Below are 11220 nucleotides of genomic sequence, written 5' to 3'. Positions count from 1 at the left end.
CCATGGTTCTGACTGCATTGCTGCTTCCAGTCACACTATGTACAGTACACAGTGTTCTCAGTTCACAAGAAAGAAAATACCCACAGAATTAACATGTGCCTTACATTAACATAGACATGTGCTTCTTTAATAAAATCAGCTGCCCCATTTCCTTTTTCCTTTGGTGCAAATTAAAGTATTCTGTACCTTTTGTAGCCACTTTGCATTTGTTCATGCTTTTACACACACGCACTATACACACGTACATATGAATTTGTGTTGTAGATATGTGGTATTGGGATAGTGGCCGGAGGGCACACATTTAATGTGTTGTGAAATCTGTTGTGAAATGTAATGTTAATGTTCCAATTGTACATACAGTGCCTTGTGAAAGTATTCGGCCCCCTTGAACTTTGCGACCTTTTGCCACATTTCAGGCTTCAAACAAAGATATAAAACTGTATTTTTTTTGTGAAGAATCAACAACAAGTGGGACACAATCATGAAGTGGAACGACATTTATTGGATATTTCAAACTTTTTTAACAAATCAAAAACTGAAAAATTGGGCGTGCAAAATTATTCAGCCCCTTTACTTTCAGTGCAGCAAACTCTCTCCAGAAGTTCAGTGAGGATCTCTGAATGATCCAATGTTGACCTAAATGACTAATGATGATAAATACAATCCATCTGTGTGTAATCAAGTCTCCGTATAAATGCACCTGCACTGTGATAGTCTCAGAGGTCCGTTAAAAGCGCAGAGAGCATCATGAAGAACAAGGAACACACCAGGCAGGTCCGAGATACTGTTGTGAAGAAGTTTAAAGCCGGATTTGGATACAAAAGGATTTCCCAAGCTTTAAACATCCCAAGGAGCACTGTGCAAGCGATAATATTGAAATGGAAGGAGTATCAGACCACTGCAAATCTACCAAGACCTGGCCGTCCCTCTAAACTTTCAGCTCATACAAGGACAAGACTGATCAGAGATGCAGCCAAGAGGCCCATGATCACTCTGGATGAACTGCAAAGATCTACAGCTGAGGTGGGAGACTCTGTCCATAGGACAACAATCAGTCGTATATTGCACAAATCTGGCCTTTATGGAAGAGTGGCAAGAAGAAAGCCATTTCTTAAAGATATCCATAAAAAGTGTCGTTTAAAGTTTGCCACAAGCCACCTGGGAGACACACCAAACATGTGGAAGAAGGTGCTCTGGTCAGATGAAACCAAAATTGAACTTTTTGGCAACAATGCAAAACGTTATGTTTGGCGTAAAAGCAACACACCCTGAACACACCATCCCCACTGTCAAACATGGTGGTGGCAGCATCATGGTTTGGGCCTGCTTTTCTTCAGCAGGGACAGGGAAGATGGTTAAAATTGATGGGAAGATGGATGGAGCCAAATACAGGACCATTCTGGAAGAAAACCTGATGGAGTCTGCAAAAGACCTGAGACTGGGACGGAGATTTGTCTTCCAACAAGACAATGATCCAAAACATAAAGCAAAATCTACAATGGAATGGTTCAAAAATAAACATATCCAGGTGTTAGAATGGCCAAGTCAAAGTCCAGACCTGAATCCAATCGAGAATCTGTGGAAAGAACTGAAAACTGCTGTTCACAAATGCTCTCCATCCAACCTCACTGAGCTCGAGCTGTTTTGCAAGGAGGAATGGGAAAAAATGTCAGTCTCTCGATGTGCAAAACTGATAGAGACATACCCCAAGCGACTTACAGCTGTAATCGCAGCAAAAGGTGGCGCTACAAAGTATTAACTTAAGGGGGCTGAATCATTTTGCACGCCCAATTTTTCAGTTTTTGATTTGTTAAAACAGTTTGAAATATCCAATAAATGTCGTTCCACTTCATGATTGTGTCCCACTTGTTGTTGATTCTTCACAAAAAAATACAGCTGTATATCTTTATGTTTGAAGCCTGAAATGTGTCAAAAGGTCGCAAAGTTCAAGGGGGCCGAATACTTTCGCAAGGCACTGTAACTGCCTTAAAGGAGAACTTCACCCAAAAACATTTTTTTTTTGGTGTTTGTTTCAGTAGTCCATTGTTGACATAGTCCCAAAATGTTTTGCTTGTCAGCAATCACGTTTCCAAGATGCGAAATCGTCCCTGTATAATGTATTTTGCATCCTATAATGCAAAACGTAGCACCATATGATGCAAAAGGCATCACATGGAGATGATTTTTGTATTTTGAAAGTTACATATCTTGAAAACTTGACCGCTAACAAGCAAAACATATTGGGACCATGTCAACAATGGACTACTGAAACAAATACCAAAATATCGTTTTTGGGTGGACCTCAGGAAGAGTAGCAGATGCCTTGGCAGCAGCTAATGGGGATCCTTAAAAAATACAAAGGCACCACACACACAAACAAGCTCTCACAGTCTCACTTCAGAATCCAACGTTTGCCCATAAATGTACAATTTCGAAGGTTAAGTTTAGGCATTCGTTCCGAATGGTTAAGTTAAGGGTTAAGGTTGGGGGCAGGATTAAGACCCCAAAATAAAAACGAGTGCCTAGGACTTGGAAACCGACCCTCGGAGCCGGAGCTCGCATCTTATGCCCATCCACCATCCCTGTCCACAACGCCCTAGCAAACTGCTGGTCTGCCTGACAGCGCTTACCGTTGCACCTAGGGGCCTTTTTTTAAAGTCATCTCCCGATAAGGAGAGAAACCTGGGAGAACATTGAATTTCACCTTGGCTCTTGAGCATGTGAGCACACACACACACTTCGGTATCTCAGGTCAGAACCTTAACAACCCTAATTGTCTATCAATGAGTCCCCTAATTTAAAAAGCAACATGGCGGATCAACCCAAATAGATATTGCCTGGTTGTGTCTTATCTCGCCCCCTGCTATGGCTTTTAGAGTCAAGAGTGAAGAGGGAGGAAGAGGCAGATGCAAAGTGCTTGTATAGGCCGGGCAGAGTACCAGCCCTGAGCACTCCACTCCGCTTTATTGTGTAGGTGCTGTGAAATACAGGTCTTCATTAGGGGCCTGCCTGGACAGGAGAACCGCCAAGGGGCTTTTGTGAGCGTGAATCACAGAGGTTTATGTGTCTTTTGTGTCGCTAACACTCCACTACGTCAGACGGAGTCTGTTTTAGTGCAAGCCTTTATGGGCCCAAATTGCTCCTGAATAGGACAGGCAAGCACTTTAAAAGGCACTCACCTTCCTCTCACCCCTTTTAACTTATTAACTTACATTAACTCATTTTAACCTGTCAGGGACCTCGTGCCTGAGATCCTCGCTGCTTGCAAATAAGTGATGGTCGCAGTAAATAAAGTGAGTGTGTAGGTGAGGCACAAAATGTGTTTACCTCGGCTTGAATCAACACACTCAAGCTTTTTATTTCCCCATCCTCGTTAATGAAGCCAGTCTCCGTTTGGACTGCGTTGATCCCTCTTTAATGCACTCCGCTGATTTTTACAGCACAATCAAACGCTAATTAAGAACTGGGTGGGGGGGGGGGTTCTTACATAGAGCGATCATAAAGGCGTTCTGTGTTTCCATGGTGCAGTCACTTAGAGAGCAGAGAGAAGAGACACGGGCAGGAGAGAGGGGGAGGGAGAACCGCACCTGACTTGCATGCTGCTCCTCAAATACCTGGGTTCGGTAACACTTCACATGAAAGTGTACTTTCTGAATGGTTTACACGTCCGTTATAAAAGGGAAGTGGACACGCTACATTAACATTGAACATTTTTTTTGTTTGTTGTTAAAATGCAGCTACTTCGATGTGGTTTTTCTTCTACATTGAACGTATAGCTCATGAGACTGGGTTGCTCTATCACTTCATGGACATTTCCATCAGTGTGCGAGTGTGTGTGTGCATGGGCACTCCATCAAACCCCCCCCCCTTATTCTTACAGAACATGTTCCTCCCCTACTCGTCGCCACACACGTGCGAACGCAACGAAAAGTAACAGCGGGAAAATCTAAAGTACTGAAAGCCTGAATGTGTCTTGTGGTCCTAACAAGGAGCTGATTGAACATTTCTGTGGGGGGACATGTAGTTCATTAGGCTCCACGCTTCAGAGCAGCATTTAAAATAAACTTCAGTGCGGGGAAAAAAAAAATCTAATTACAATAAAGGAGAGACACAATAGCAGTGAAGCATCCATTTAAGACTAATCACCACAATCACCATCCCCAGGGGTCCCCTGGTTACAGACAGAGATGGGTTTGGGGCAGAAGATTGTATTTGGTGTAGATATGTCATTTTCCACTTACCTCCAACACACAGTATTCATTACACCCTATTCTGTTATCGCGCTTCTGTTACTGTTCCACTTTACCTCACAAATGAATAAAATCAACATTTAAGTATTGTGGTTTGCAAATGGTCTACGCATTGCCTAAAAGTGTGAGTTCCTGTTTGCAACTATTTCCCTTGATTTTGTTATCATATTTAGGAGAAGTCAATGCGGGGAGTCTGGCTAAAACAAATGCAATTGAAAGAGAGGGACATTCAATGTATAACTTCAAATACAGCTGCTGTAATAGATGGGTTGATGTACAGCTAGAATAAGAGGATGGAACGAAAAGGAAAAGCTTTGACGTTGGCGAGGAAAGAAGAGCAGGAGGTCTGACTGTGAGGAAGGCGTCTGGAGAGGAGGCCCCGTTTCTGCTAGTGTACGTATAAAGACCTAAAAAGGTTCAAACATCACCTTTCAGTCCAGTTTTAGGCTTTGAAATGGCCCCGTATTATACCGTATATCACTGACATGCAAAGGTGCGCTAGTGCAAGCTGCTAGTGAAGGTGTCGGCACATCTGTCTCCCTGTCATCTGATGAGGAAGGCAGAGGGAGACACTGTGGTTAATTAGAAGTGCCTTCTCTGCTCAGGTCAGGCAGCCGTTTCCTTTACTGTCTGTCCGGGACCCTTTCTATCCATCCTTCTACCCCCCACTACCCCATCCCTCCATTCACCCCTCCCTCAAATTGGCAGTAAGAAAGGTGGTTTCCTTAAATGGAAGCCTCTCTTTCCACCCCCCACCCCAAGTCACCACGAACAGTCCATATTAACAGGCCCCTCATGTCACCGCTCTGCTGCCCTGAGAGAGCACAAAATCAAGCTGTCACCACCGACCAGAGGGGTGAGGAGGGAGAGGCGCAGCCCCCCCCCCCAGCCCATTATAGCTGGTGCCAACCTGGGAGAAGGATCAGACACACAGGGAGAGGCTACACACGCATCCACACTGCCACTGTAGCAACGCCTACAAGCTAGACTAGCGGTTGTGTGTGTGTTCGCTTAGTTTGTCCACCTCAGCCTATATACAATTTCTTATGAGGGCTAACACTCAGTCAAAGACATTGAATACAGAACCATGAAGGCTCAGTTTAGCTATTCTCCATGTCGTTTCCATTCCTCTAGCTACAATCACACAACTCAGTCGCTGCCTACATCAAATTAGGGAAGAGAACTTAACTTTGAGATAGTAGATGTGGCGCTGTTGCCGTGGCGACCACAACAAGGAGACAAACAGCCACCGACGCCTGGTATAATTAGGACTCTGTTTACGTTCCAGTAATCAGAGTCAGACCATGTAGCTGGTCAGATGAAAACCATTATCAACACAACTACCGGCGTTATGTCGCTATCCTGCTTAAATTGAGCAAACTCACCAGAAATAACTGTTTGTTTTGTTGAGGTGAAAATAAATAGATAAAATGAATATGAAAAAATGTAGAACACTAAATCGCTACTTAGACTGTGTCCTGCTTGTTTGTAATACTGTTTGTAATAGGCCATTAGAGTAACAGCAGACAAAGAAGAACATGCCTTTCAACGTAAAGTAGCACATGCACAGAAGGTATGTTTATTTCAAATCGGGAAGAAGCGTCCAGAGAACCCGGCCATGCAGCCATTCTGATGAATTAAATGAACATGGGTGTGGTAGTCAGCCACCTTGCTAGTTGAGTTAGCTTTATTTGGTTGTTATCACATGATAAATGGCTACTCTCTTTCTCCCATATTTCATGATTTGTGTTTTAATGGGAAATACCAATCTAGTCAATGTACAGATGTAAGGTCCTCTCAAACACACACACTCCATTAGTCAAACAACTCTACCACGAAGATGCTCTTTTCTACGCCACCCCTAATGACCGAACGCGAAGGGAAATTGTTTTCACAGTACTGAAGCGGCCTTACACAGTCTTGTGACCCGCAGTCAATCCCAGTTCAAACGCAGCCGCTCACACAAAGCAGATTCCTATAAGTTGCTAATAAAGTGAATTTGAACATGAGCGCATCTTAAAAACACATTCATCATAACAACACTGTGACTCTCTTCATAGTGGGAGAAATGTGGAAGGCAAACATACATGACTTCGGCTCAGCCTCACTAGGTCCATGTACGAACCAGCAGTCAGTGTGGGAAGAATACAGCTGATTTATAGAGCAACTCTAAAACCAACTAGAAACCGACCGTGGTACTTATAGCCCTGATAGCATGCCTAATGTTCGACAGAATAGATAGAATGGGTTGTTATGTGTTCCAGCCTAATGGTCTAGTTCCATTAGGACCAACAGAGTGGTGATGGAGGTGTGTTTGTGAAGACGACGGCAGAGTGAAACACATTCGTCCCTCGCTGCCCGAGTCGGCGTGTATCAGCATCAGACCGTTCCCTCTCTAAATGTGACATAAAAACGTCACCATGCCGGGAGTGTAAAAGCTCCAGATTTATATGCCAACGCGTGTGTTTGTAGCTCAGAGTGAGCTGTAAGTTACGGCTGCAGTAGGCCTTAACGGCTTGCACCATAATGGAAGATCAAGCCGTTTTCCCACAGTTGCCAGCTACAGTAGCAGCACACAGTGTGGCTGTCTGTGCAAGGGGAAGACGGCATTAGTGTGTGTTAGTACCGTTTATATTTTAGTGCATATGTGTGAACGTGCAATGGGGTATACGTATGTAGAGGTGGGAATGCAGCCTGTCGTGTGTGTGTATCTACTGTCGAGGTGTGTGTGTGTATGATGTGCCATGGTGTGTGTTTGTGCTGGGAACAGCTGGCAGGTGGAATGGGTACGTTGGGAGAGGTGATGGATGCTAGCGGTGCAGCGCTGACAGATGATCTGACAGGTGTTCTCTACAGCCCTCGGAGACACCTCGCTTATGAGCCGGAAAACACGGCCAGATGCAAACCACACACTTCGCCCATACTCAACACACTCAGCAACACCTCTTCCAAACCCAACACACACTACATTCAGACCCAAAACGCAGCCAGACACAAACCACAAATGCACACAGCACCGTAATCCGACCGAACAGGCCAGAGGTGCCGCTTTCAAGGAGCGGGACGCTAATCCGGACGCTTCTAAGAAACCCTGTGACACTCTGCAACGAACCATCAAAACAGACAAAGCGTCAATACAGGACTAAGATCCGCGCCGTCGGATGTGGCAGGGCTTGCAAACTACTAGGAATTACAAAGGGAAACCCAGCCGCAAGCTGCTCAGTGACGCAAGCCTACCAGAGGAGCTAAATGCCTTCTATGCATGATCATGCTCTCCATAGCAGATGTGAGTAAGATCTTTAAACAGGTTAACATTCAGACAGATTACCAGGATGCATACTCAGAGCATGCGCTGGTCAGCTGGCAAGTGTCTTCACTGAGACTTTCAACCTGTCCCTGTGCCCAAGAACGCCAAGGCAACCTGTCTAAATGACTATCGCCCTGTACCACTCACATCTGTAGCCATGAAAGGCTGATCATGACTCACATCAACACCATTATCCAAGACACCCAATCGAATTCGCATACCGTCCCAACAGATAACACAGTCTCTATTGCACTCCACACTGCCCTTTCCCATCTGGACAAAAGGAATATACCTGCTGTATGTGAGAATGCTGTTCACTGACTACAGCGTTCAACACCATAATGCCCACCAAGCTCAGGACCCAAGAACTAAACAAATCACTCCTGACCAGGTGGTGAGGGTAGGCAACAAAACATCAGCCACACTAACCCTCAAAGCGGGGGCCCCTCAGGGGTGCGTGCTTAGTCCCCTCCTGTACTCCGTGTTCACCCACGACTGCGTGGCCGTACACGACTCCAACACCATAAATTAAGTTTGCCGACTACACGACGGTGGTAGGCCAGATCACGACAACATTGAGAGCCTATAGGGAAGAGGTCAGAGACCTGGCAGTGTGCTGCCAGGACACCAACCTCTCCCTCAGCAAGACAAAGGAGCTGATTGTGGACAACAGGAAATGGAGGGCCGAGCACTCCCCCATTCACATCAACAGGACTGTAGTGGAGAGGGTTGAGAGCTTCATGTTCCTTGGTGTCCACATCACGAAGGACAGATCATGGTCCAAACACAATAAAACAGTCGTGAAGAGGGCACGACAACGGCTCTTCCCCCGCAGGAGGCTGAATGACTGGCATGGGCCCTCAGATTATCAAAGTTCTACAGCTGCACCATTGAGAGCATCTTGACTGGCTGCATCACCGCCTGGTATGGCAACTGCATGGCTCCTGAACACCTTCTACCAGTAACCCAAAGCCATAAGACTGCTGAACAGTTAATCAAATGGCTACCTGCACTATTTGCATTGACATCTTTATTTTTGCACGGACTATGCACACACACTACATTGACACTCCAACACACACGCAACTCTGTTCATTATCTATCCTGATTGCCTAGTCACTTTTACATGTACATATTACCTCAACTACCTCGTACTCTTGCACATTTGCTCGGTACCGGTACTTCTATACAGTCTCCTGACTACCTGGTACTACTGCACATTGGCTCGGTACCGGTACTCCTTCTACAGTGGGGCAAAAAAGTATTTAGTCAGCCACCAATTGTGCAAGTTCTCCCACTTAAAAATATGAGAGAGGCCTGTAATTTCCATCATAGGTACAATTCAACTATGACAGACAAAATGAGAAAAAAAATCCAGAAAATCACATTGTAGGATTTTTAATGAATTTATTTGCAAATTATGGTGGAAAATAAGTATTTGGTCACCTACAAACAAGATTTCTGGCTTTCACAGACCTGTAACTTCTTCTTTAAGAGGCTCCTCTGTCCTCCACTCGTTACCTGTATTAATGGCACCTGTTTGAACTTGTTATCAGTATAAAAGACACCTGTCCACAACCTCAGTCACACTCCAAACTCCACTATGGCCAAGACCAAAGAGCTGTCAAAGGACACCAAAAACAAAATTGTAGACCTGCACCAGGCTGGGAAGACTGAATCTGCAATAGGTAAGCAGCTTGGTTTGAAGAAATCAACTGTGGGAGCAATTATTAGGAAATGGAAGACATACAAGACCACTGATAATCTCCCTCGATCTGGGGCTCCACGCAAGATCTCACCCCGTGGGGTCAAAATGATCACAAGAACAGTGAGCAAAAATCCCAGAACCACACGGGGGGACCTAGTGAATGACCTGCAGAGAGCTGGGACCAAAGTAACAAAGCCTACCATCAGTAACACACTACGCCACCAGGGACTCAAATCCTGCAGTGCCAGACGTGTCCCCCTGCTTAAGCCAGTACATGTCCAGGCCCGTCTGAAGTTTGCTAGAGAGCATTTGGATGATCCAGAAGAAGATTGGGAGAATGTCATATGGTCAGATGAAACCAAAATATCATTTTTTGGTAAAAACTCAACTCGTCGTGTTTGGAGGACAAAGAATGCTGAGTTGCATCCAAAGAACACCATACCTACTGTGAAGCATGGGGGTGGAAACATCATGCTTTGGGGTTGTTTTTCTGCAAAGGGACCAGGACGACTGATCCGTGTAAAGGAAAGAATGAATGGGGCCATGTATCGTGAGATTTTGAGTGAAAACCTCCTTCCATCAGCAAGGGCATTGAAGATGAAACGTGGCTGGGTCTTTCAGCATGACAATGATCCCAAACACACCGCTCGGGCAACGAAGGAGTGGCTTCGTAAGAAGCATTTCAAGGTCCTGGACTGGCCTAGCCAGTCTCCAGATCTCAAACCCATAGAAAATCTTTGGAGGGAGTTGAAAGTCTGTGTTGCCCAGCAACAGCCCCAGAACATGACTGCTCTAGAGGAGATCTGCATGGAGGAATGGGCCAAAATACCAGCAACAGTGTGTGAAAACCTTGTGAAGACTTACAGAAAACGTTTGACCTCTGTTATATACCCTTTGTTGGCTATGACAAAGTATTGAGAAACTTTTATTGACCAAATACTTATTTTCCACCATAATTTGCAAATAAATTCATTAAAAATCCTACAATGTGATTTCCTGGATTATTTTCTAATTTTGTCTGTCATAGTTGAAGTGTACCTATGATGAAAATTACAGGCCTCTCATGTTTTTAAGTGGGAGAACTTGCACAATTGGTGGCTGACTAAATACTTTTTTGCCCCACTGTATATAGCCTCGTGACTACCTGGTACTCTTGCACATTGGCTCGGTACCGGTACTTCTAAACAGTCTCGTTACTACCTGGTACCCCTGCACATTGGCTCGGTACCGGTACTTCTTGTATATAGTCTCGTTACTACTGCACATTGGCTCAGTACCGGTACTTTTTAACTCTGCATTGTTGGGAAAGGGCTAGTAAGTAAGCATTTCACTGTAAAGTTGTAGTCGGTGCATGTGACAAATACAATTTTATTTGACACTGCACACAAAGCCACTACACAGTAACACTGCACCCTAATCCAACCCACAGACAAACCACTGCACAATCCCAAAACACAGCCAGTAACACTGCACCCTAATCCAACCCACAGACAAACCACTGCACAATCAAGACACAGCCAGTAACACTGCACCCTAATCCAACCCACAGACAAACCACTGCACAATCCCAAAACACAGCCAGTAACACTGCACCCTAATCCAACCCACAGACAAACCACTGCACAATCAAGACACAGCCAGTAACACTGCACCCTAATCCAACCCACAGACAAACCACTGCACAATCAAGACACAGCCAGTAACACTGCACCCTAATCCAACCCACAGACAAGCCACTGCACAATCAAGACACAGCCAGTAACACTGCACCCTAATCCAACCCACAGACAAACCACTGCACAATCCCAAGACACAGCCAGTAACACTGCACCCTAATCCAACCCACAGACCAACCACTACACAATCCCAACACACAGCCAGTAACACTGCACTCCAAAGCACCGCAACCCAACACACACACTCTATAAAGTAACCCTACACACAAACACACTGCA

Source organism: Oncorhynchus mykiss, chromosome Y, assembly GCF_013265735.2.
Source record: "Oncorhynchus mykiss isolate Arlee chromosome Y, USDA_OmykA_1.1, whole genome shotgun sequence".
NCBI lineage: Eukaryota > Metazoa > Chordata > Actinopteri > Salmoniformes > Salmonidae > Oncorhynchus > Oncorhynchus mykiss.
Note: the sequence above shows the minus strand (reverse complement) of the source record.